The sequence below is a fragment of the Neopelma chrysocephalum genome, unplaced genomic scaffold (assembly GCF_003984885.1).
Source record: "Neopelma chrysocephalum unplaced genomic scaffold, ASM398488v2 Primary Assembly neopelma1_121, whole genome shotgun sequence".
NCBI lineage: Eukaryota > Metazoa > Chordata > Aves > Passeriformes > Pipridae > Neopelma > Neopelma chrysocephalum.
This window is the reverse complement of record NW_020897783.1, coordinates 266080-288819: the sequence shown is the minus strand read 5'-3', so window position 1 is coordinate 288819 and position 22740 is coordinate 266080.

The window sequence follows — 22740 nt, the reverse complement described above, 5'->3', positions numbered from 1 at the left end:
TTGTCTCTGGTAATGCTACAGGAAGGGTCATATCCATCAAGATGAATAAAAACCTGCATGGAAAGATTTATATGATGTTTTTCAATACAACTGCTCACAGCAGGGAGGGAGCAGCAAAGACCTGACACCCTGTAGGTCCATACTGGGCAACAGCAGGTGAGTCCTACAGAAAAAGAGGGCAACCAGAAATCATCTTAACTTCTCTAATGTTCTTCAAAGGCAAAAAATAACTGCAAAAAAAGTTTCTTTTTACAACTACACTGCTGTATATCAGAGTTTTGCTGGTAAAACAAAGAAACCCAGATGGCATGGACAGGACCATAACACAATTATTCCAAGGGAATATCCATCACAGAAACTTAAGTACTCGCTGTCTGCACATGCCTGATTTTGAAACACTGCAGTGGAGAAGTTATTTCAGCCCTTTACAGAGTTACAAAGCCAGAAAATGTGTAAATTATGGACAGGAAATGCAACAATGAAAATCAGTGACTGCTAACCACAATGACATCTGATTTGAGCCCTTTTGGAGCAAGGGGGGTACTCCCTTCACTCAGAGAACGTATTTTGTAAAGCTATTAACTATTAGCAACCCATAAACCACGGGCAGGACAAATAAACTAACCAATAACTGATGCCCTTCCAGCAGTTCACAGTGCAGATCACTTATCAAGAGAGACTTGGGTCCATGTTGAGAAAGAACTAGAAATTGAGGAATAAGGCCGCAGTCTAACAGTTACTACTATGCTTAGAAACCCCAAGCACTTCAGTCCTCACATGATGGGGTGCAGCAAGTGCCCAGCAAAAGCCTGGGGAGGCAAATGTTAAATTCTACCAGCTGCCAGTAACTCAAGACATCATGACCTGTACTTTATAAGTTATTGCTGAAGAGCTCCCAGACGAGCTATGTTAATAGAGCTGTAGCCTAATTAAACCGCATCCTTCACATCTCATCCTCCCATGTGTCTGGGAAGATCAATGCAAACTAAGGCAACCCAAGTGGGAATCATTAAATGCATCTGTGAGCCATGCCAGATCAACAAACAATTAGACACACAATGTACCAATCAGTACAACAAACCAGCCTTATGGTTATGATCCCATCAGCTTAGCTTTCCTCAAGTCTACTTCCAATTAATTATAAAACATTTATACACAAACAGTGGCATCTCTAAATGTCTACTTTAAACACCATTAACACTGTCAATAGTCTAATTTCTATAAGTAAACAACATAGCTTTTCTCTTGACAGGAAAGTCTTACCCCACTGAAACTTTCTGTGCCATTCAGCACGTATATAATTATATTGATACAGTTGTAATCCCTCAAGGAAGGGAATGGAAAATAAGGGTAAACATACTAACCAGGATAATAAGGTTCCCCAAAAAAACAGCAATAAACATATTTCAATGAATCCCAAAACCAGAGAATACCTCAATGACTTTTGGAAACCTACTCAACAACCTATTTAAAGATAAAATGAGAAACACACATGCTACGGCTCTGAATTCGCGGAGCTCACAACTTTTTGCAAAGACCAGTGCTGCCACTTTCTGGATGAGTGCATTTACCCATTTCCCAGATGGCTGTAAAGGCTGTGCAGTGCTGCATTTCCTGGGCTGGAAGGGGCCCCAAGCAGGCACAGCATGGCTGGGGGAGCAGAGGAGCACCCCTCTCTGCCCCCCATTTATAAGATAAGAAAAAACTTTCTCATTAAAAAAACCCCATGTCTAATATATGGAAACAAAGAGCCTTTAGGAGCTATACAAGCATTAGTAAGAACAGAATGAAACAGTATCACCTGTATAGCCCAGATGGGGCCTGAACATGTTTGCATAACCAAAACAATGAGAAAAGAGTTGTAAAAGAGAGCCTTCACATCCCTGTCTTGTGTTATACAGGGATCAAAGGCCTGATAGCTGGAGCACCAATATCCTGATAAATGCTCTGCTCTTCCTGTGTAGTTTAAACACGAGCCTTGTGCTGCAGCTCCCAGAGAGTAAATATGGAGATTGAATCTGTCCAGTTTTGTGACAGCCCTGACACATTCAGAAAACAGACAGAACAAAAAGATTCCAAACCCTACCAAAACTGAACTAGACAATCTGAAATATTACCAGATAGAGACCAGGTAGACTTCTTAGTCTGCAATAACAAAGGGGAGACATTTATTTTTACTTGCATACTTTCTACTGTGTTTATTTGCTTTTTGTTTTTCACAGTGACTTAAAGAGTCTCCCTTGCTGGCATTTATCAACAAATTTTTGAAGACTAATAATCATTTCTGATTCAATCCAAGCAGTTTCAGTAGCAGGATGTGGTTATTTAGCTTGCAATATTAAAAATAAAATACTAAACCAAACAAACAAACAAAAGCCCCACAGCTGCATACCTTCACACTGCCAAAACCCCAAATAACTCAGATCAAGCTAAGTGACTTGGGATCATGGGCTAATTCAGTGGGTCTTAACTCCTAAAATCAAATTCAGTTTCCTGTTTAATCAGAAAAGCAGTTCAGTCAGTACATATATTACAGGAAGATCCACCGGGATGATATAACACCAATATTCCAGTATCAAATATTTACTTCAATCAATATTGCTTGGCAATATCAATCTGTCAATCTGAAGTCACTATGTGGTGCAGAGGAATTTGGGGTGAATAGGAATGAGGTGCACTCTAACCAGGACAGTCAGCTGTGTCATCTCCATCTATCAGGGATTCTTGATTTAGTTTAAAGGTTTAAAATTGTATTTTTCTTTTCCATGTGACTGTCCTCAAGCAGTATTAGTGCTATGTAGATGAGAAGATTTCCAAATCTCATGTTACCACAGAATGAAGAAATCTGTCCAGTCAGAAATTTTAGTGAAGCAGCGTCTAATTATTTCTTCTCCTGGTGAATCTTTCTTACAGCAGAACCTAAAAAGAACTTAAAACAAAACCCACCCATTTAAAACTATGGCAGGTTTATGACCTTGCATCTCACTTGCTTTCAGTTCCTTTTATGAGGCTTAGTAAACTTCATTTTGATAAGAGCTGCCCTCCCACCCTTACATTTTAGGAAGCTCATGTTAGAACTTGCCAAATGGAGCTCTTGTCCATGCTGAGAATTGAGCAGTTTGCTTATCTTCCTGCAAAAAAAGAGTGTAAAAGAGGCTGAACCAAAATAAGAATAACCATGCTGATAAAAGTCACTTATACACTGGTATAAATCCTACATTAGTCTTTTCCTGAAGCTGTCATTATAAGTATGTATTTCAGGAAAAATAGATCAAACGAAAACCAGGCAGACCAGCTAAATTGACGCACAATATTTTTAGTATTACTGTTTACCTTAGCAGGCACAAGATGGAAAAAAAAATAAATTCATTATTGTTCCAACAATGAATACAGAAATAACAAATAATATATGCTATAGCATGGTATTTATGCCATTTTTCATTTGTTTGTTACCATCATAACAGTACTGTGGATACTAATGATAATCACTACGTGACTGCCTGATTGCTACCTTACTTGTTCTTTACCCTATTTTTCTTCTCTCCCAAAACATCCAGAGAGATTAGTATGAACAAGTTAAGTCTAAATAAAGGGTTAGAAGACCAGAAATAGAATACAGAGGTATCTTCCTCACAAGTAAAACAAAGAAGCGTGAGGAAGTGTCAGCTCCATCACTGCCCGGATCAATTGTAGAACACATCCAGGGAAGCCAAGACACAAACAACAAGTTTTTGTTGTAAAAGCAACATTTAAATATGTGTGCTCTGAAGAAAGAGAAAGAGCAAGCTGAAAATGAAGACTGACCAAAATTAATGGAAAACTTGCTCAGGCCTGACATATTAGGAAAATTGTTCAAGAACAGTTCACTCATGTGGAAACAGCCTCAAAGCTCCTCCAAAGTCAGCAGGATTTGGGCTGAACAGTTTAGGAAAGGCAACCTCTGATGCTTGCTGCAGTTATGTGTCCTCAGTTCCCTAATCAAAAAGGATGCTCCTTTTAAACTTTGTATTGCAAATTATGGAAACCTACTTTTTTTTTTTCTTCCTATGGAAGACTGGGAACTGCTATTCAATAGTTTTAGACAACAAGTAATTTTGAGGTGCACCAGGACACTTTAATTAGGCCAACACTGTTTTATGCTTTGTATCGACTTTGCCCTTTTTAGGCTATTAATTGATTTATTTGTTCCAGTTGAGGATATGAACTTATCATCGATTTCTCCTATGTCAAATAGTTGAAGGATGATACATACACTGCAACTTTAGGTTTTTCCAGAAAATGCCACTCGCGATGAAAATTTCCATTTTACCTAAGTTTTCCAGGTGAAATGGTTAAAAAACAGCAGCTCCACTTCTGCAAGAAACTACAGTCCTGGATTAGTCCCACTGAGGAATGTGGTTACTGCCAGCCAAGGAAGGTACTTATGCACATCGTGTTGAATGGTAGCTTGTAAACATAATTCATCACCAGTGGCAGTTACTCAGTATGTTAAAACACTTGCATTTTTTTTTATTCCACATCATTATGCATAAGATAGTGTGAATAAAGATATTGCAAATCAGATCCTCTTCAGCGTTTAGTAGACTCAGCAGAGATGCCAGACAAGATTTCCATTAATCCCTTTAGAATAGAATATTGTGACCAGGAGAGCTGGAGAGCCCCACAGCAGAGCTGCAGACTGTGCTTAAGGATTTCTTCTCCATCAAAGAACAACATCACATGAGGGTTTATATGCTGTGACCAAGGTTTTCCATGTTCAGGCTATCACACAGATGGAGGGTGCTAATGCCTGCTTTTCCTCACTCTATCTTGCCTGGCCCAAACTTACTTCACAGCTTTGTGAAAAGTAATGAGTAGTTGTCAGAGATGCTTTAATTTTTTTTCCTGAATGATACTATATTTTGGAGAAAAAATGTGCCCAGATCTCATTATTACACAACAGTCACACACTGAATGCTTGCTAGCATATTTATAAGAGTTATTGAAATTAGCAGGTTTGTCTACCAGTCCTTCTTAGAGTATTTAAATTTGTTTTCAGCTACTGGGTGAGATTCCAGCAATAGCTTTTAACCAACTGTTTAGAAATTTCAAACACTTGATATTGGGAATGTCAGTTCTAGAAGGAAGATATTAATCTGCTCAGCTGATCAATGTAAGGATGCTGTAGCTCAAAAGCAAGGCAATTAGATGTCTACATCACAAAACTTCCAAGTCTTCCATGCAAAGCCAAAGACCTGGCTGAGATCCACTGTAAATCTGCCCCTGTAGCACTGAGCAGAAGAGGAAGTCTCACACAGAGAGAGCAGGGATATGTTCTGTTTCATTAACACTGCACTTGACAGAAGGAGGACCTGTGACTGAATTTTACCTGGCAAAAGGAAAACTCGTTTCCAAGTAAGCCTGACATAGTTCACTTAGTCTTGGGTCACCCATTTTAGAGGAGAACCTCCAAACTTGGACTGACCAATCCTGAGTACCAGCCTTGCCAACTCCTTTTTTGAAAACAGAAGATAGTGAAAGTTTGCAACTCACCAGCTCTCATATGAAGGATGGTTAAGAGGAGGAATCCTCAGCTACTAATGGCCATTCTTTCAATATTTTATTTTCATCGATGCACTGGGCAGAGCTATTATTGAAGAGTATCACAGAACGAACTACTAAAATGCTGCTAAAGGCAGCAGCTGTTACTCACCTTTATGAGTCATGAAAACAGCATCACTGAGTAGCACTTCAGTAACTTAGAAGACAGATGGAAGTCAAAACTTACTTGAGGAACAGTCTCTAGACATTTACATGAGAAATTCAATGTACTCTGGATCTGAAGCTTTCATAATACTTCTGAGTTATCTGTTTTGCAAGAATATCTAATTTGGAGATGGAATTTAATTCTTGGTGTAACAAAACCAGAAAGACCTGCAAGATCCTTAGTTTTGTCAATCTGCAGCATTCTCACAGCCTGATACAGCACAGGTAGAATGCAAGTTAGTATCACTTTTTATAAAATAGCCACTGGGCTAATTTGCAAGGAGTTCTTCATTAGACCTACCTGCACTGAGTCAGACAATGGATTATGCCATGACCAGACATGTACTATGTGACATGCAGTGAAAAAAAAAATTATTTATTCAGCAATAATACAGATTCTGAATTGCAAAATAACTGCAGCCCTAACAGAGATCATGAGACTGAGGAATACATGACTGTATTTTTAATCTATACTTCAGTCAAGAAGTTTAAAGAAGTCTAAAGAACTATAAACATTTGCTCTTGCAACAGGTAACATGAACTTTCTGTATATCAGAAACTCAGAGGCAAAGCTGGTCTAACAGGAGTTTCACCTGCTAATGGTTCCTCATTGCGTTCCTACTCTAACTCTCATTCTCAAGTACATTCACTTCTTTTGCAGCATAATGTTTCCAGTTCCTCTGCACATTTCTATCTACAATCTGACTGTATAATATTCTGCTTTAACCCACAGTCTGACTGTTCTAATCTCCAACAGCCTAAGGAAAGGACACAAAAGGCAGCACAACCACTGAGTCTTAACATGAAATCCCATTTCAAGGCTCCATCTATGATAAAATGAAAGTTTTCATCCACTGATCCAGTTAAAAGAAGTCGTAACAGAAAGAGGATGAAAAGAAAGGGATCCTCAGCAATGCTACTCAACTCAGACAGGTAAAATAAAATAAGCAGCCAAACCACTCACAATAGCAACAGTGTACCCAGGCAAAGAGTGCACCACTAACAATTTCTTGGAGCTTTATCAAGGAAGAGGCCATTTTGTAGATTAATGTAAAATGAGAATGGAAATAATGCTTAGAATTTCAATAAGCCTTTTAATTTATTGCTTTGACTCTTATGTATTTAATAGAAAGTAGTCATCTTCAAGGCAAGGTCTGTGGTACTTGCATTTAGGACTTTTTCCCCTTCCCTTTCCATACACAGATAAATAACAAGACTAAAGTGTAATGTTCCATTATCCACTTTTACTATGAAAAACTCAGCTAAATGGAGCAGCACTGACAAAGCAACTAAGCTTAGTAAATGAAAGCTCTCCCACATCACAGCGTCTAAGGCTAACTGGTAAATCAACATACACATTTTTAACAAGATGCTTTCCTTGCTCACTACACACAGTTTTGAGAAATTTCACTTGAATCTCACTTTTGGTGGCTGTATATCAGGTTTGGATGAATGTGTTTTAAATCCATTTGTGAATCATTAGCGGGGAAGTGCTGATAAGGAGGACAAAAAGGAGAGGAAGAAAATCTGTCTCTATAAACCATCCTCAATAAACCAACCTCTCTTCAAAAAGTGGTTAGGTATGAAACTCACAAATGCACAGCAAACACCAGAATTACCAACATGCTGAGAGAATTCTTGGGCCAATCTGCCCAGCAGGGTCTTTTACAACCCAAAGGACTGAAAATACTGTAATTCCAGCCTGGACAGCTGCCTGTCCTAAACTCGGGGCTGAAGCAAAGACTGCTTTACTCACTCACATGAAGACTTACTTTTGAAGTGGACTTTGACAAAGCACAACTCTACCAACATAGATTAAATTTCTGCATCACACTGAAGTACTGAGCTGTACAGTTGAGTTGCCCACACCCTTTTGAGTCACTCTTGTCATGTATTCAATCAATGGTTAATAATTTAGAAATGGAAACTATAATGCAGATTTTCTAAACTTTTCCATAATCATCTCTTCCAATTTAGAACTGTTTTGGAATAGGTAGACCCCTGAACTGTGTGGAAAATTCTTGATGACCTGTTGCACCGGTTTTTTTCGGTCTGGTTTAATTCTCCATTGATTACAAGTACGAAAAAAAATTAGCTGGGATGGGGAAGAATAAATAAATAAAAAAACCCAATGTCCTGTAGTTAATCAGGAACAACAGCATAGATTTCTTTAATTGCTTTTATCATTTTGGCAGCTTAAACAAAAACAGGTCCAAATATAAATCAGAAAAGGGAAAGAAATCCATAAAAGGAAGAAATCCATAAAACTGCATCAGATCAGAGATCAAAACCTGCTGTCTTTAAACTAGAAATATACAGAATCCAATTTGGAAAAGCATAACATTGGCAACCTCATGGGCAGGAGAGAGAACTGAGCTGTGAATGTCTAGAACTCAGCATATTAAGACCATGAGACAAAGATTTAGTCCAGGTGTTCAGCAAACAGGGACAATACAAACGAGTATTGCTTTTTCAAATACTAGTGATGTCCCAGCTATCAAAACATTACTAATTCTAAAGTTTTGTTACAACACTGTATTACTTTTAGGCAATGAGAGCAATAAAAATAGCACAAGAACCCCTGAACTCATAAAAAACCAGCTAATTAACTGCAGAACTAGAAGTACAGAGCTGCCCACAGTCTATTGATGGACAAGCATAGCTTTAGGCATGAACTGTAAGTCCCAAATCCTCTTAGATAAATTCCTCTACAAGCTAGGGAGCTCTGTGGCATAATGCAAACACCAAATTCAGAGTTCTGATAAAACACCACATAGAAGTTAAGACTGGTTTCTGACATGTATCAAGATATGCATTTCAGTTTTAAAACACAGCTTAGCCTAATTTTCCCCCCATCGTCTCATTTTTTTCCCCCTGTGACACACCACTGCTTTCATAAGAGTTTCTTCATTTACATGAGCACATACACAGCACTTTTAGCACATTTTCTTCAGTCTATTCCCTGGGAATGAGTGTCAAAATTTGGGATTTTGAGACATGCCTTTAGGGCATTGTTTTATTGACTGACCAGCGAGGTATCCTGTCAAAATTCTGAAAAGTGACGCTTTGTCTGCTTCAAAGTTTGCAAACATTATTCAACATTAAAGGGATGCTAAGAGAAGGGGAAAGAAGATCTAAATTCTTGAAAACAGAGAAATGTTAAGTTAATATGGTGGGCTCTTGGGGAACAAGGAAGATTCTTGAGGATTACCTTGCTTTGGAGAAATTTCTGACTGATCTTTCCGTTGCCTGTTGTCTACTTAAGGGACTATGTTTGCTTGAAATGTCTGTTCCCTCATCTACTATCAGTGGTACTTCTCTTTCTAATTAAAATAAAAGTATGCTAAAATGTTCAATTTAAAATCTGAAAATCCACATAAGCATGGCAAACACACATGATCTCCCTTTAAAAGGAAAGGAGAATGTTAAGACAAAGAATCTCTTACAAGGCAGCAGGAGGTACTCTGGAATCCATTGGGAACTTCACATCCTCTGTGTCTCCAGCCAAAGCAGACAGAAAACAGGCAGGTTGTCACTTCTCAGTACTATTTACCCATTTCTGCATTTTACAGAGAAGCAAGTGACCTTCTCTTGTCCCAAAGACTTTATGAACTCTCATAAATAGTTCAGTTTAAAAACAGGGAAGTTGTTTAGGAGGTGATTTATTGGTCAAATATTCTGAAATATATAATTAAGGGTTTTTTTCCTGTTGATGCAACCAAAAGTCAAAGCCAAAACCTTGTGCTTTACTGTGTCTCTTCCAGTTTCTGTAATAAACATACAGTTTCCTTCTCCAGAGTTCATAATTGAATCTGGTGTCTATATAACTTTTATAAGAAACTATAAAATTCTCCTCCCACAGGCAAATCCAACGGGCATTCATCTCCACAGTTTGGAAATAAAACACCAACATGCATGAGTGTGAGCGCCCACACTCGGCATCTGTAAAATGTATTTTGCAGAATTTTCCCATTTTTGTCCATAAAACACATACTGTCTGCTCAGAAGATTCCCCACAGCTCCGACACTAAGCCAAGGTGTTCTTTAGAAGGGCAGGCAGATTTCAACAGCCAGAGAAGTGGTTCAGTAAAATCATGTTTATGTCCAAACTGTGAGGGATTCTGCAACAACTATTAGTTAGTAATTGTCTTACCTTTCCCTGCATATAATGGATTGCTTTCAGTGGTAGTTATTTGTTATCCTGAAATGCTTTTTTTGCCACATCAACTCTGAGACAGCTAATTATTTTACCCACTTTTCATCTATCTTTCTAGCCTCTCACTTCAGCTGCTGTTTTGTTATCAAGTTTTATTATGAATCTTCCCATAATTGGGACTTTCAACCAAGCGCTAACAATGAAATAGTGGCATAAAATTCCCAACTTTCATTTAAAATCACCACCTTGTTGACTCCAAACACTGAAATGTGTTAACCAAATGAATTCAATAGCTTCAAAGAACAAAAAAGTATTAATGCACCTTCACTGGATTTCTAAGCTCTTGACCTGAGAGTAATGGAAAATAATTATCTCGATTCACTGAATACTTTCACTGAAATAATACCAAATGCTGAAAAATTGTAAAATACTGAAAGTACAGAAAGTACTTTTTTTCCCTATGAAGTTAACTTCACCATTTCACGGATACTGCTTCTCACATGGAACTAAGCTCCCCACAGCACAAGAATGCAGCACAGACCCTTCCCGTTTGCACGTGCATCTCATCATCACAGCTCCTGTTGGCTGCAGCACAAGGCAGTGTCCAGGTGACCCGAGCAGATCACATTGTCACTGAGGGGCACCAATGAACCTGTGGCACAAAGGAAGACAATTCAGTAAGGAGTGGTCAGAGAGGAAAGGAGCTGGGGTGGGAGATCAGCTGACCCACTAACTGACTGCTTTCCAACTAATTCCCTCTCCCTTGGTCCCACTCTCACACCAGTTACAGCAGCATTTCCTTCACCTGGACATGTGCTTCTGCCAGTATAACCAGACAGATCATCACCAAACCACTGCCCCTACCCCTTTCAGAGCCTGCTCTGATTCCTGTATTCTCTATTGTCCAAGACCCCTGGTGGCCTAGTGGTTAGCATGCAGGACTCTCACTGCTGCGACCACGGGTTCGAATCCCAAGTCCCCCGGGCAGATGGTAGCTCGTTAGCCCTGTGTGGCCATCCATCTATGAGAAGGACACTCTAAACAAACCTACGTCCTAAGGACCTCACTGCCATTGTCCAAGCTTGCTTGGCCCCGGCAGATGAACCTTAGGATTAAAGGGTGGGCTCAGTTCAGCGCAGGCTGTGTCTCACCTAAAAAATCCATTGCGCAGGCTGGAAAGGTAAAAAGACCTTTCCCCAAATCTTCGTTCGCGAAGACTGGCCATTATTATTATTATTATTATTATTGTCCAAGACCACTAAAACAGACCTTAGATGCCAGACCAGCCCCTCAGTGGATTAAAACCCTCCTGTAGCACAGTCCTCAGTAAAACAGGTCCCAAGGCTGACCTGCTGATAATACTATTATATAATTGTATCATGATCCTACCAACAAATCACTTTGTGCACAAGAAGGAGAGCCCAGAGTATGAACACTTGAAGCATGAGATCTTCTGTAAACCCCGCTTCTTGCACAATGCCTTATCCCACAATCACAGAATTAGCTCAGTTTACAGCAAATGGTTTAATTAGAGCACCGTCTGCCTCAAGTTTTTCTGGTGACTAAAAGCCTAGAAGTAGATTAAAACATATGCTGCTACAATAATGTTAGAAGAATAAAGCAGGCAGACTTCCACAGAAATCTATGGAATAATTTACATCATCTTTTTGCTACTGGAACATTTAAAGACTGATTCTCCTTTATGAAATCCATGGAGCTTCTGCTAAAGAAGTAACATCAAGACCCTAACCTGGCAGCTGACTGTACTGCAAAATTACTCAGGAGGATCTCTATAAAGAGCTGCCTGGAAGCAAATGAGTAGCAGTAATACTAAAATATCTCTTCTTAAAAAAAAATTTAAAACAAAAGAAGAAAAATAATAAAATCATTTTAAAAGTAGCTGCATTGTTCAGTAGTACTTTCAGTTAGAAAGTATTATTATTAATTAAGGAATCCTCTAATTAAAGATGGAACGTGCTACTCCTAGATATACATACAATGAACAGAAAAAGAACAGTTATGAACTGATGAACAGTTATTCATCAAGGCATGTATTTTTCAGATCTATGACATGGAATTTATAAGCATGAAGGAAAATGCAGTTTGCAAATTAGTTTGCAAATTGATTAGGTCAAATGAAAGTATTTACATAATTTTACAAACAGGAGGCTATATCATATTAAAACATTAATACGCACACATGTTCTTCAAATTTGTATGCAGCCAGTGCCCTGGCAATAATTTAGTGATACAAGATTTCTGTATCCCATGAATTGCTGTGTAATGTTCTACATGAAAGAATAACATGTCTAATTTTACTCTGAAGATGAATGATTTGTCATGCAGAAACATTCATTAGATTTAACCACTACTAAAAAACAGGGTAATAAATCATGATTTTGCATCAAATGAAGAAGCAGCACCTTTCTGAGCTTGGTTGTTCAGTCATAATCATGATAAATGGACATTCCAGGACAGGTGAACTTTAACAAGCATCCAATACACTTAGATTAATTAGATTTTGTTTTCCAGTTTTTGTTCTCTCTTCCTCTATGAATGAGGGACTGGTGTTGAAAGCATCATTGAATATACAAGCATTCATCTTTGCATTAAAAAGCTGTTTATTGTCAAAAGGAGTCCTCCTGAAGTCAGTGGGACTTTACAAAAGTGCCAGTGGGAAAACAGGATTGAGCAGTTCAGTCTCCTTAAAGTTTGTGCATCTCTGTCAGTGATTCTCTATACAAGGTAATATGGACACACAGAGAACACAAATGCATCTAAAATGTCTGAGCAGTCAGATTTGTACAAGTAGATTGACCCTTGGTCTAAGACTTCCAAATATCAAACATTCAGTTCCTCTAATTCTGATCATTCTACTTTTCCTCACAGAAAAAGAGGACATGCTGAGATAAACCTGCATTTCAGCTTAGCTCTGGGGTCTGTCTTCTCATGTTCTGTGAAATGAAATGTAAGTAAACAGAAAAAATAAATACCCAGCACCACCAGTGCTATCCTGCTTCATTTCTCTCCTCCCCTGGCTCTTCCTTTGCTGCCTGTAATATATTTGCTCTTCTCCTACTGGAAGAAGCTTCATTCAAGGAGGTCAATGTTTCATTTTACTGGGATGACAGTGTAATCCACTGTGGCACTCATGGGCACTCGGAGTGGATGCACTGCTACTCCGTGGGTTAATGACAGCTTCGTGGAGCATTCATTGACAGAACAGCCAGAAGTACTCACACCTGATGGTTCTTCCAACCAGTTGTTTCAACAGGTTGCTGGAGATCTCTAAAACATTTCTTCCAGTCTTTGCATTTTTAATCCATATCCACTGGGTTTTTCCTATTCTTCATCATTTGCACATTGAACATGCATAGAAAATTTTGGATTCTAGATATGTTGCATTCCAAAACCACCCCCTCATAGGCAGACACCACATCTATTTCATACAGGCAGATAAACACTTTTTTCTGCTTCAGTATTGTAGAGCCTTCTAGGTACTTACTGCACCAAATCTTTGTGGGATGGGAAAGAACAGGAGTAGCAGGCAAAAGAAAGCTACAGGTGAAGTATCTTAAGTCCAACTTATTACAATGATGGGATGTACAGGACAGCAGCTTAAGAAATCACCAACCAGCGAGTGAGCAGGTTCATCCTCGCATTTTTGTCTACCCAGAGATTTTTTCCAGGAGCTGAGGAATGGCAGGCAGCAGGTGTGACTACAAGTATGATGACATGAAAGCCTGAAGAAACAATGTTTAGGGAATTTTATTTTAAATGTGATAATAAGTAACCATCGTTATCTCTCAAATGAGACGTTCAAATGCGCGCACTGGGAAGGAAAAAAAGCAAAACCAAAACGAACAAAAAAGCCCCACTGAGCTATCTTTAAAAAGTTATATCTGCCCAGCCTGGATAAAATGTGGAAGGTGTCCAGCATCGATATGGGAATAGAATTATTTGTTTAGTTTGAGCTTTGCTGAAGAAAATGGAATCCAACACTTCTATCTAGTGAGTGATCTGTCAGTACAGGACAAGCAGAGTCAAACTGCTGGCTTTGCTGACAAAATATTCTGTGTATTAGTAGCAAGAAAGAAAAAACTAATATCATGGCAACAAATGTTCTGACTTGAAATCACCAGTCATAGAAAAGACTATCTTGGAATACTAATTATCCAACAGAGGAACAGAGATTGTCCTATTAAATACAGTGCTATATACTGTACAAATGTGAACAGAGCTAATTTAGGACTATGCCAAAGGAGCAGACAAGCAAAATCCCTCGGGCACTATTGAAGATTAACATGGTCAGCAGAGTCAGAAAATGTCCTGAGTAGAAATGAAATGGAAGAGAAGGAGAAATAGATAAGTAATTAAAGAACACTGATGAGGAACACGTTGTCCTGGACCATAAGGAAAAACCCTGTTAAGCTTCACTTGTAATGAGAATGTGTTTAATCACTTATACAGGTATATAATCACTAGCTATTCCAGAACATTTGCTACAGAAAAACATGCTGGAAGCAGTCCAGATGCTGAAGTTCCTGGAAAGCACTGCATAGCTTTTATTGCACACACAATATAAATATTAAAGAAAGAAAGAAGAGAGCAGGTCAGACACCATTTGCAGAATTTCCTTTTGAAATTGATTTCATACATGGATTTTAAGAGGTTTACACAAAATGCTTAATTTCAATGTGAATCCAAAAATAATTAATATACACAGTGTACATACAAAAAGACTGATTGCTGTAGGAAATTCACCATAAAGTTCTAGCTCCAGGTAACTCCATGATCTACAATCATAATCCTGTGGTACTCTGATGTTCCCTTTTTCCATGTACACTCCATGATCTACACTGGATAACTAAAAATCCAGAATAACAAACCTGACAAAGAAGAACAGTCCTTGACTGCAGTAGGTCAACTCCTTTCTTATAAAGGAAATAAAAAATTTCAAGAATTTCAAGGGTAAATTCCTACTAAAACTGCTCTCCTCCCAAACTTGATCTTTCTTTTCTATTATACTGATTTTACTAAATTCTGTGGTATATTTTATACATATATTGTCTATGATTATTAGCCAGAAGAAACACTAATAACATCTGTCTTTGCCATATTCACTTAGATGATGAGGTTTATTAAAAACATTCTGACTAGGAGTTAATATTGAAGAGCCCACCAGCTCTTCCAAGGGGCTGGTGGAAAAGGTTTAATGGCCATGACCTTCAGCAGAGTTGAGCTTATCAGCAACCTAAATGGCAGGACCATTAGGGAGGACTGATGACACAGGCTTTCATTTAAGACTACAAACCTAAAATGACCCTCCTGCAAACACACAACACATCAAGGTGGGTGAAGCAGCTCTTGCCCCCGGTGAGGCAGAGCCCCAGCTCCCAGAGAGTGACTGTGACCAGCTGCTGGCCTTGGTGCTGGAGGTGAACACCCACAGGTGAAGAGCAGCACACAGACTCTCATCAAAAGAAACATTCCTGGTGCTTCTCTAGGGACTTAAAGAACTTTGCCCCAAGATCACATCTAGGTCTACAAAGCTAAGCTTTACATATCCATTAAAAATAGAGAGAGGTTAAAAATGTCACCATCAACAAGGTTCAAACATGCCATTTTCAGGCTTTCATAATTCCTTAAACTGTTCTATTTTTAGCATCTACATAACACACTGATTTTTTAATCTCTGGAATCCCAGAACACTTGAATAAAGCAATACTTCTGCCACTCCAACTAACATCTGAAACCTCAAAGTAATGTATTGGGTGTTATTCGGGAAAATAAAACATCCACCAGATATGACATCCCTGATGCTAATGTTAAACAAGATAAAATGCCGTAACTTGACAAAGGGAAACGAAAACCAAAGCATCCCCTCCAAGGCAGCAAATAAAAAGGCAAAAGTCCTCTGCAATTGACCTTAACAAAGTTACAGTGCTGGTGTATTAAACCAGACAAATCTATCTGAATAGAGTTTCATGGTTCAGAGTTACATGTGCAAAAGTCACGAAAATAAGAGTTATTCCCACAATTGTTTAACATGGTTCAGTGACTTCCTAACACAAAGAGCATTTTTCCTCTCCTTCAGCCACTGCTATATCAACTGTGCACACACATGTATACGAGCAATGATAAGCAATTATGTAGAATTTACAGTGAAGATTATTAAATGAGAATTGTGGCTTCAGCTCAGCAAAGTAATATTGCTTTGCTAATTAACAGTACAAAAGGCTTAGAGATTTCTTCTGAAGGGAATGCTGAGAAATTAAGCACATGCTGTTGTCATTGTACTATTTAACACTGCTCTTGGTCTTAACCAAGGACATGTAGGTTTATTTTATCTATGTTAATTATTATAAAGCTAAAAAAATCAACCTGAGACCCTGCACTTATGCAAGATAGTCTACATTATAAATAGGACATTTACACCAGCCTACATATTTTATGGCCCTTCTCTAACCCTAATTATCTATAACATACTAGTCTAAGAACATATCAGGATCAAGGGCATTAAACTGTCCCTTAATGATGAGAAAATATGAGAAATTTCCTTAATTATGAAATTTTAGGGTATACATTTACTACAGAGTTCTGTATAATAAGGGCTATAGCTTCTCTCCTCTAATTCCCTTCCATCCATAAATAAAACCCTTTCACCCAAACTTAACGATGCTTTAAGCCCAAATAGCAGCTTGACTGGGACTTTCACTAACTATAGGATATTTGCAGGTCAACACGTTCAATGAAAAGAGGACCAAGAATAAACATTTCTACCCTGATGCCTCCCAAAGGCTGCCAGTTTAGTACCTCAAGTGTGGACCTGAGCTACCTGCTCAGACCTTGTCTATGCCAACACACATGGCACTCCTCATGTTTGCTCCGCCATAAAACCAGAAAAAAGTCCTGAAATTTTAAAAAAATTTACCCCATAACCCAGGCAGTAAGGGCTCTATGAACATTGCACCCTCAGCCACCACAGGCAAAAGTCTTCTCCTCAGATGAAAACAGATGGATTTTCCCATAAAGTCCCCGATTCAACCATTTTCTTTTACAAATACGTGTTTTAAAATAGAGTCACAAGTCACACACTGGATATACTCAGAAGATACTATTTCCACTGAAGACATTAATAAGTACATTTTACCTCTAGACAGTATTTTCTAAAAAAATCAAGGCACATTTCACTGTTCCTCCTTAAATAACAATACCCTCTTAATATTTCAGCTTATGCATTTCACATTCACACTGACACAGACTTAAAAGAATCTGAAAGTCACAACAATTTTCAATGTCCCAAAACCAAAACAAGCTTTTGAGATACCTCAGTATAATAAGGCTAAGAAAAGGCAGCAGCAATACATAAAGAATCTCATGCACTTGTCTCTTAATGTAGCATTAGAGTTGTATATTTATTCACAGACAGGAACTGCAGAGATGGGAAAGGCTATTTGCTAATCTCAATTAGGCCACCGTGAACCTGACAGCAAAGATATTTGTGATTTACATCAATTCAAGTGCTATCAATCAGTGATAAAGGGATTTATTATTGGGATCCTCAGATTATTCCCCAAATATAAACTCATAAAGGCATATGTATTCATGAGGCTTCCATTAGTAATGTTTCAGTGTACTTTATATGTATTAGATTAAAAGCCTCTTCTTTAAAAGCCTTTTCTGAGCAAATGCTCTCTGTCCTCCCTCACAAGAAGCAATAGATGAAAAAAAACAAACCCCAGAACCAAAGTTTCCAGAGCCTAAGTCTGCAAATGCAAATAAAAGAAAGAAAAAAAAAAATCAATGCATCCCCCAACAAACAAAAAGACAAAGAAAAAAACCACCTCATCGGACTATTCTTGTGTTTTCTCTGCAGCTTCTCTTGTACACTCAATTTAGAGTGGTTATAAACTAGATAAATCCAAAGAAAACACAAACAAACAAAAACCACAAAACCAACCACCCAAGCCCTACATGTTCATTTCAAAGATCCATATTCAGTGTCTTGTTTCACGTCACTATTGGACTGGCAGCATTATTAGTACTTCATGCTCATGTTTGCTTTGCTGTCCTGTCCCTCCAGCACACATAGACATGTGTCCCACCCCTGGGAGCACTCAGTGATACGTGGATATGTTTCCAGAATCCTGAGCCTGATGACTACAAGCTAGAAAAATTGATTACTTTGATCACAATAGGTGCATTTGCATGAATGAATTTTTGATTGTAATAAAAACTGTTAAGTCAGGATCCACGAAGCAGAGCAAAGAAATGGATTAGTCACTACAGCTTCAGTTAATGGTTTTGGTTCCCAGTGGCAAATCAATGTCCATCAACTCTGATTTCCTTGTCAAATAGAAGCAGGCAACAACACCATCTACAGCATTTAATTTACAGATCTTGTAAAATCTTGGAAGCAAGAATTGACAGGAACATCTGATTTTACCTCAGGAAAACATATAAATTACACTCTGTTCTTCTACTCCATCTAGAAAGGCTTTGGCTAGAAGGGTAGAATAATTCAGTACTGCTGAGTGTAGAAGTAAGCTCTGGGTAATTATTATCTTAAATCATATTTACGAGATCTAAAGTACAAACACCAGCTTCTGCTTTGATTTGGACTAATGTCTACTGAGCAATTTTAGTCCAATAAAATTAGGATACACGTGGCCTAAAAAAAAGTTTGAATGAAAGGAACCAGGGGCTGGAGAAAGCATTGTACACAGAACCTGCAGTGATGGTCAGTTGTTTTAAAGAGTTTCTCAAGTAAAATCACCAGAGAACAAGAGGAAATAAGGCACAAACTCACACGTCAGATTTTATTTCCACATTAAGAACAGAAGGGCAGTAATATAACAGAGGCCAGAGGAAGCTTTAGGGAAAAATGTTAAGTGGTAGATACAGTGTCATGCAATGTAATTGAGTAACTTGTTCATTGGTAATAGTGGTTGGAGTGAGTCATCTTAGTACAGAGTAATTCTGCATAACAACTCATTCGTGTACTGTAACAGAATAGTCCATGAACCAGAAAATTATGAAAGACTGTTTTCTCTTTGGCAGTTGCTTAAGTTAACTGCAAAAATGTCCAAAGACCTCACAGAAATTTTGTGGAGAGCAAGAGTAATGGAGCTCAACACTGACGACCAGGCAGTGAACATCCTGAAGGGCACATTTCAGAGTTCTGAAGCTTCCCCAAATGGGAGAATGCAGTTTCTAGTGGTGCAGCTCTCAGTCTGAACATGCTTCAAATATACTTGATACAAATTTCTTATCACACCAACACAACAGAAAAGCACCCCACCTTTCTCACACATGTATTTAACATAAGCATCTCCTTGCTGGCTCATGTAAGTGGCCAGTGCAACCTTCTCCTTAAACAAAACTAACACACAGTGGCTTGATGGGTTATTGCTCTTAACTACAACAGAAACAGGACATGGAACTGCTTTACAGTCAGGATAGAGGCAGAAAAAATGAAGAACTATGGGAACAAGATCATGTTTGCAATCTTTTTTTAACCAAGAAATGCACAATCCCTAATATGTTGCAACACATATTAAAAGCATTCCTTATCCAAATCAAACCAGGAGTAACTCTGTTAAGAAAGAACTGCTGAGTTAAATCTGCAAAGAAACACAGGATTAATTAGCTGGCCCCTTCTGGTTCTAAGGTAATACAGCAACAACTCTTGATCTGCTTTGAAAAGGACTAACTCAAATCCATGAACTTCAGTTTTAAGGACTTCAGATCTGTGGTGTCTAAGAAGCGAGTTTACAGTGATAAACTTGGAGCACTAGTTCTGCAACAATGAAAACAAACGTGCAGTGATTATAAAGGATTTTTGGTTTAGGTCTGCTAGAAAACTTCCTAGCCCTCACCGTAAAGCCATTTATATCCCATTTTCATAAGTTAAGTGTCAGTAAAGTTGTTCTGGCAGAAAAAAATATGCCATTTTTGCCACATCAGTACCTTTCTATTTGAATGAATTAAGTCCCTACTGAACTCAGTGGGATACTTGCCTAAACTTTCCTGTGCCCTGGTGGTCAAGTTTGTCTTTTCTTAGGGGTATATTTGTTTCTATTCTCTCCTGGTTAGCACCAGCTTTCCTGTTCCATCTTTCCAGTTCAACCTTTATAATCTCCTGGATCCTTCACACAACCAACCTTTTTTCCTATTTTCACAACGACCATGGAAATGTGCCTTAGGCAGACATCACCCCAGGTTCAAAGTTTACCAGCAGAGATTTGCTTGAGCTGGATACAACAAGCAAATCTAAACTTAGATATACACTCTGCAGCCTTTTGAAATGGAGAAGTTGTGAGTCCTTGAGATCACAGTGAATCCTACCTAACTGGACCTTGCCTCAGAAGCAAGGTTTGGAGAGGTATGTGGCCATAGCAACTGGCAGACAGCCATATCAGAATCAGGCCCACTGAATAAAGCATATAATGTTTTTATGGTGTGCTTTCACTCTAAAGCAATTTATTTTCCTTCTTTTTTTTCTCGTCTTTGTTTTGCTTTGTTTTTTAATTTCCAATGGCTCATGCACAGCAGGAGTGATACATTGCTGATCCAACAAAACACTGACTCCTGAATGAGAAAAGTTCTTGTCATTTCTCCATCCCTCCCTTAGACTTGGCTTAAAGTATTCATGTCACAGCACATTTTAAAAGTACAAAAAGAGTAACAAACCATATTCTTTTGGGGGCTTTTTTTGTTTTGCTTAAACTACATAAAAATAATCTTATTCCAGCAGCACTGGAAGATCATCTACTCTACAGTGACAGACAAGGATACAGTCTGCACAGAGCCCTGTAGGATGGGGTTTGTTGGTCTTTGTAAAATCCATGCAACATTTCTCGACTAATCTTGTCATGGTAGCTTATCATGGATGTCATGCACAATGAGCAGAAGTTATGCAAGTGCCTAATTGGTGTTTTTGCAGAATGCTTGCTACTATCTATACCTGTTTCCTTTCGGCTGTTTTAGCCCATTACTGTCTATTGTGTCTGCACTGTGTACTGCAAATAATCTCATTTTACTAATTCCTCCCAGATATGCCCTGGGCTATTGTCATACTGTGCACTCACTTTTCTTCTGGGCTGTACTAATTCTGTTCCTTTGATAATACAGTGTGACCCATAATTCATTTCTTAGGTGGATTTCATTACTCTCTACCTTTTCAATCAAACTCTGTTCTCACAGTGCCTCATTTCAAGCCTCTTTAACAGCTCTCTATTCCAAACACTCCAATCTTACCTATAAAGACATAATATATCAATTCTGAAAAAATCTTTACCTTTGCTAGGAAGGCTCACAGACTACAGGCAGAATTCCCACAATTCAAAGATGATCTCATTTGGCTTCTCTGTGATAATCAACTACTTTTCAGTTGTTGAAAACAATGAAGTCCTGAGCAGTTGAAAAAAGACTGACAAAAACAAGCTGCTTCACTACATAACAGTGTCAGGATTCAGTCCTGAGTCTGCAAGCTCAACATGACTCCTGCAAAGTCAGGCTCAGGGCTGGAATTTTGTTAAAAGTATTCTGAGAGTGACCATGAAATAAAGCAGGAGTTAATAGTGGAAATGCCTTTTGAACTATGCATATTAAATAAGTAAAAAAAATTGAAGGATTTGCCTTCATTCTTTTCTGTTCAGTGCTTAAATTTGTTTTATAATGTACTTAAGATTTGAGCACACTTCTAAAGCTAAGCCCACGCTTAAGTATCCTAATAAGTCAGAAATATAAGGAACTATATTCACTTGTGTTAGAAATTATCCATTATTCTGATTATACATTGTGTTAAGTTTATACAACTGCAGAATGTGTTTCCAGTTCTTTTTGCAATAAAAGAGAGCTGATTAGAAAAACCCAAACACATAAGGAAGTACAAGAAAATAATCTAACATTTCATAATTATTTGTATCATCTTCAAGTCTCCTAAAAAAGGATAAATTTGCCTATTTGGGTTTTTTAATTGCTTTCCTATTACATAGCCATCAGTAGTGACTGTTCAGGTAAGTCGTTTCTCAGTCACTATAGCAAATATTTTCTAATTAATGAGAAATGCACTACCATGAGGATGAAAACTATCATTTATCCACAAGTGAAATATGTTACATATGAAAACTGTCCACAGGAGTTCCATATTCATGGAGTTTAAATGGTGTGGAAACGCACTTTAAGAAAAATCTAAATCAAGAATTAAAAAAAAATTATTTACTCCATCAAATAAAATGGCAAGATCTGTATTAAAACATTTATTGAACTGTTATGTTTGCAAACATGGTTATATATTTCTTAGCACACTGTAAAATATTTGCTTCCAGGAAACCTGCACTCCTATAAATACTCAAAAATACTCTCAGAAAGCAAGAGAATTGTACAAATGGAATAAATTTGTTAATGACAGAGAAGACCAAATATTTCAGTGATGCAAATAAAAGCATAAATAAGAATGTGTCCATATACAGAAATGCACAGTCTTAGATGGTATGTGAAGATATTCTAGCTCTTGAATATGAACGTGTTTCTATGTTATCATCAGAAACCATTTTGTCACCAGCATCGATGCTGTTAATTAATTAAAGCAAGTAAAGGTCAGATGAGATAATCTAAAAGGTCCCTTTTGACCTTAAGAAAAAGTTAAAAAAAAAACCCTCTGAATGTCAGCTTTTTGTATTTAAAACTGAATTGAGTAGTTTGCTCCTTGTTTTGTCTCCTCTGCCTCTCTCCCTTTCTAGAGGACACAGAATAAGCTGAAATGGCAAAAGCACATTGACAGTGTTACATAAAGAAATATATTCAGGCTGGACTTCAAAGGAAAAAAAAAA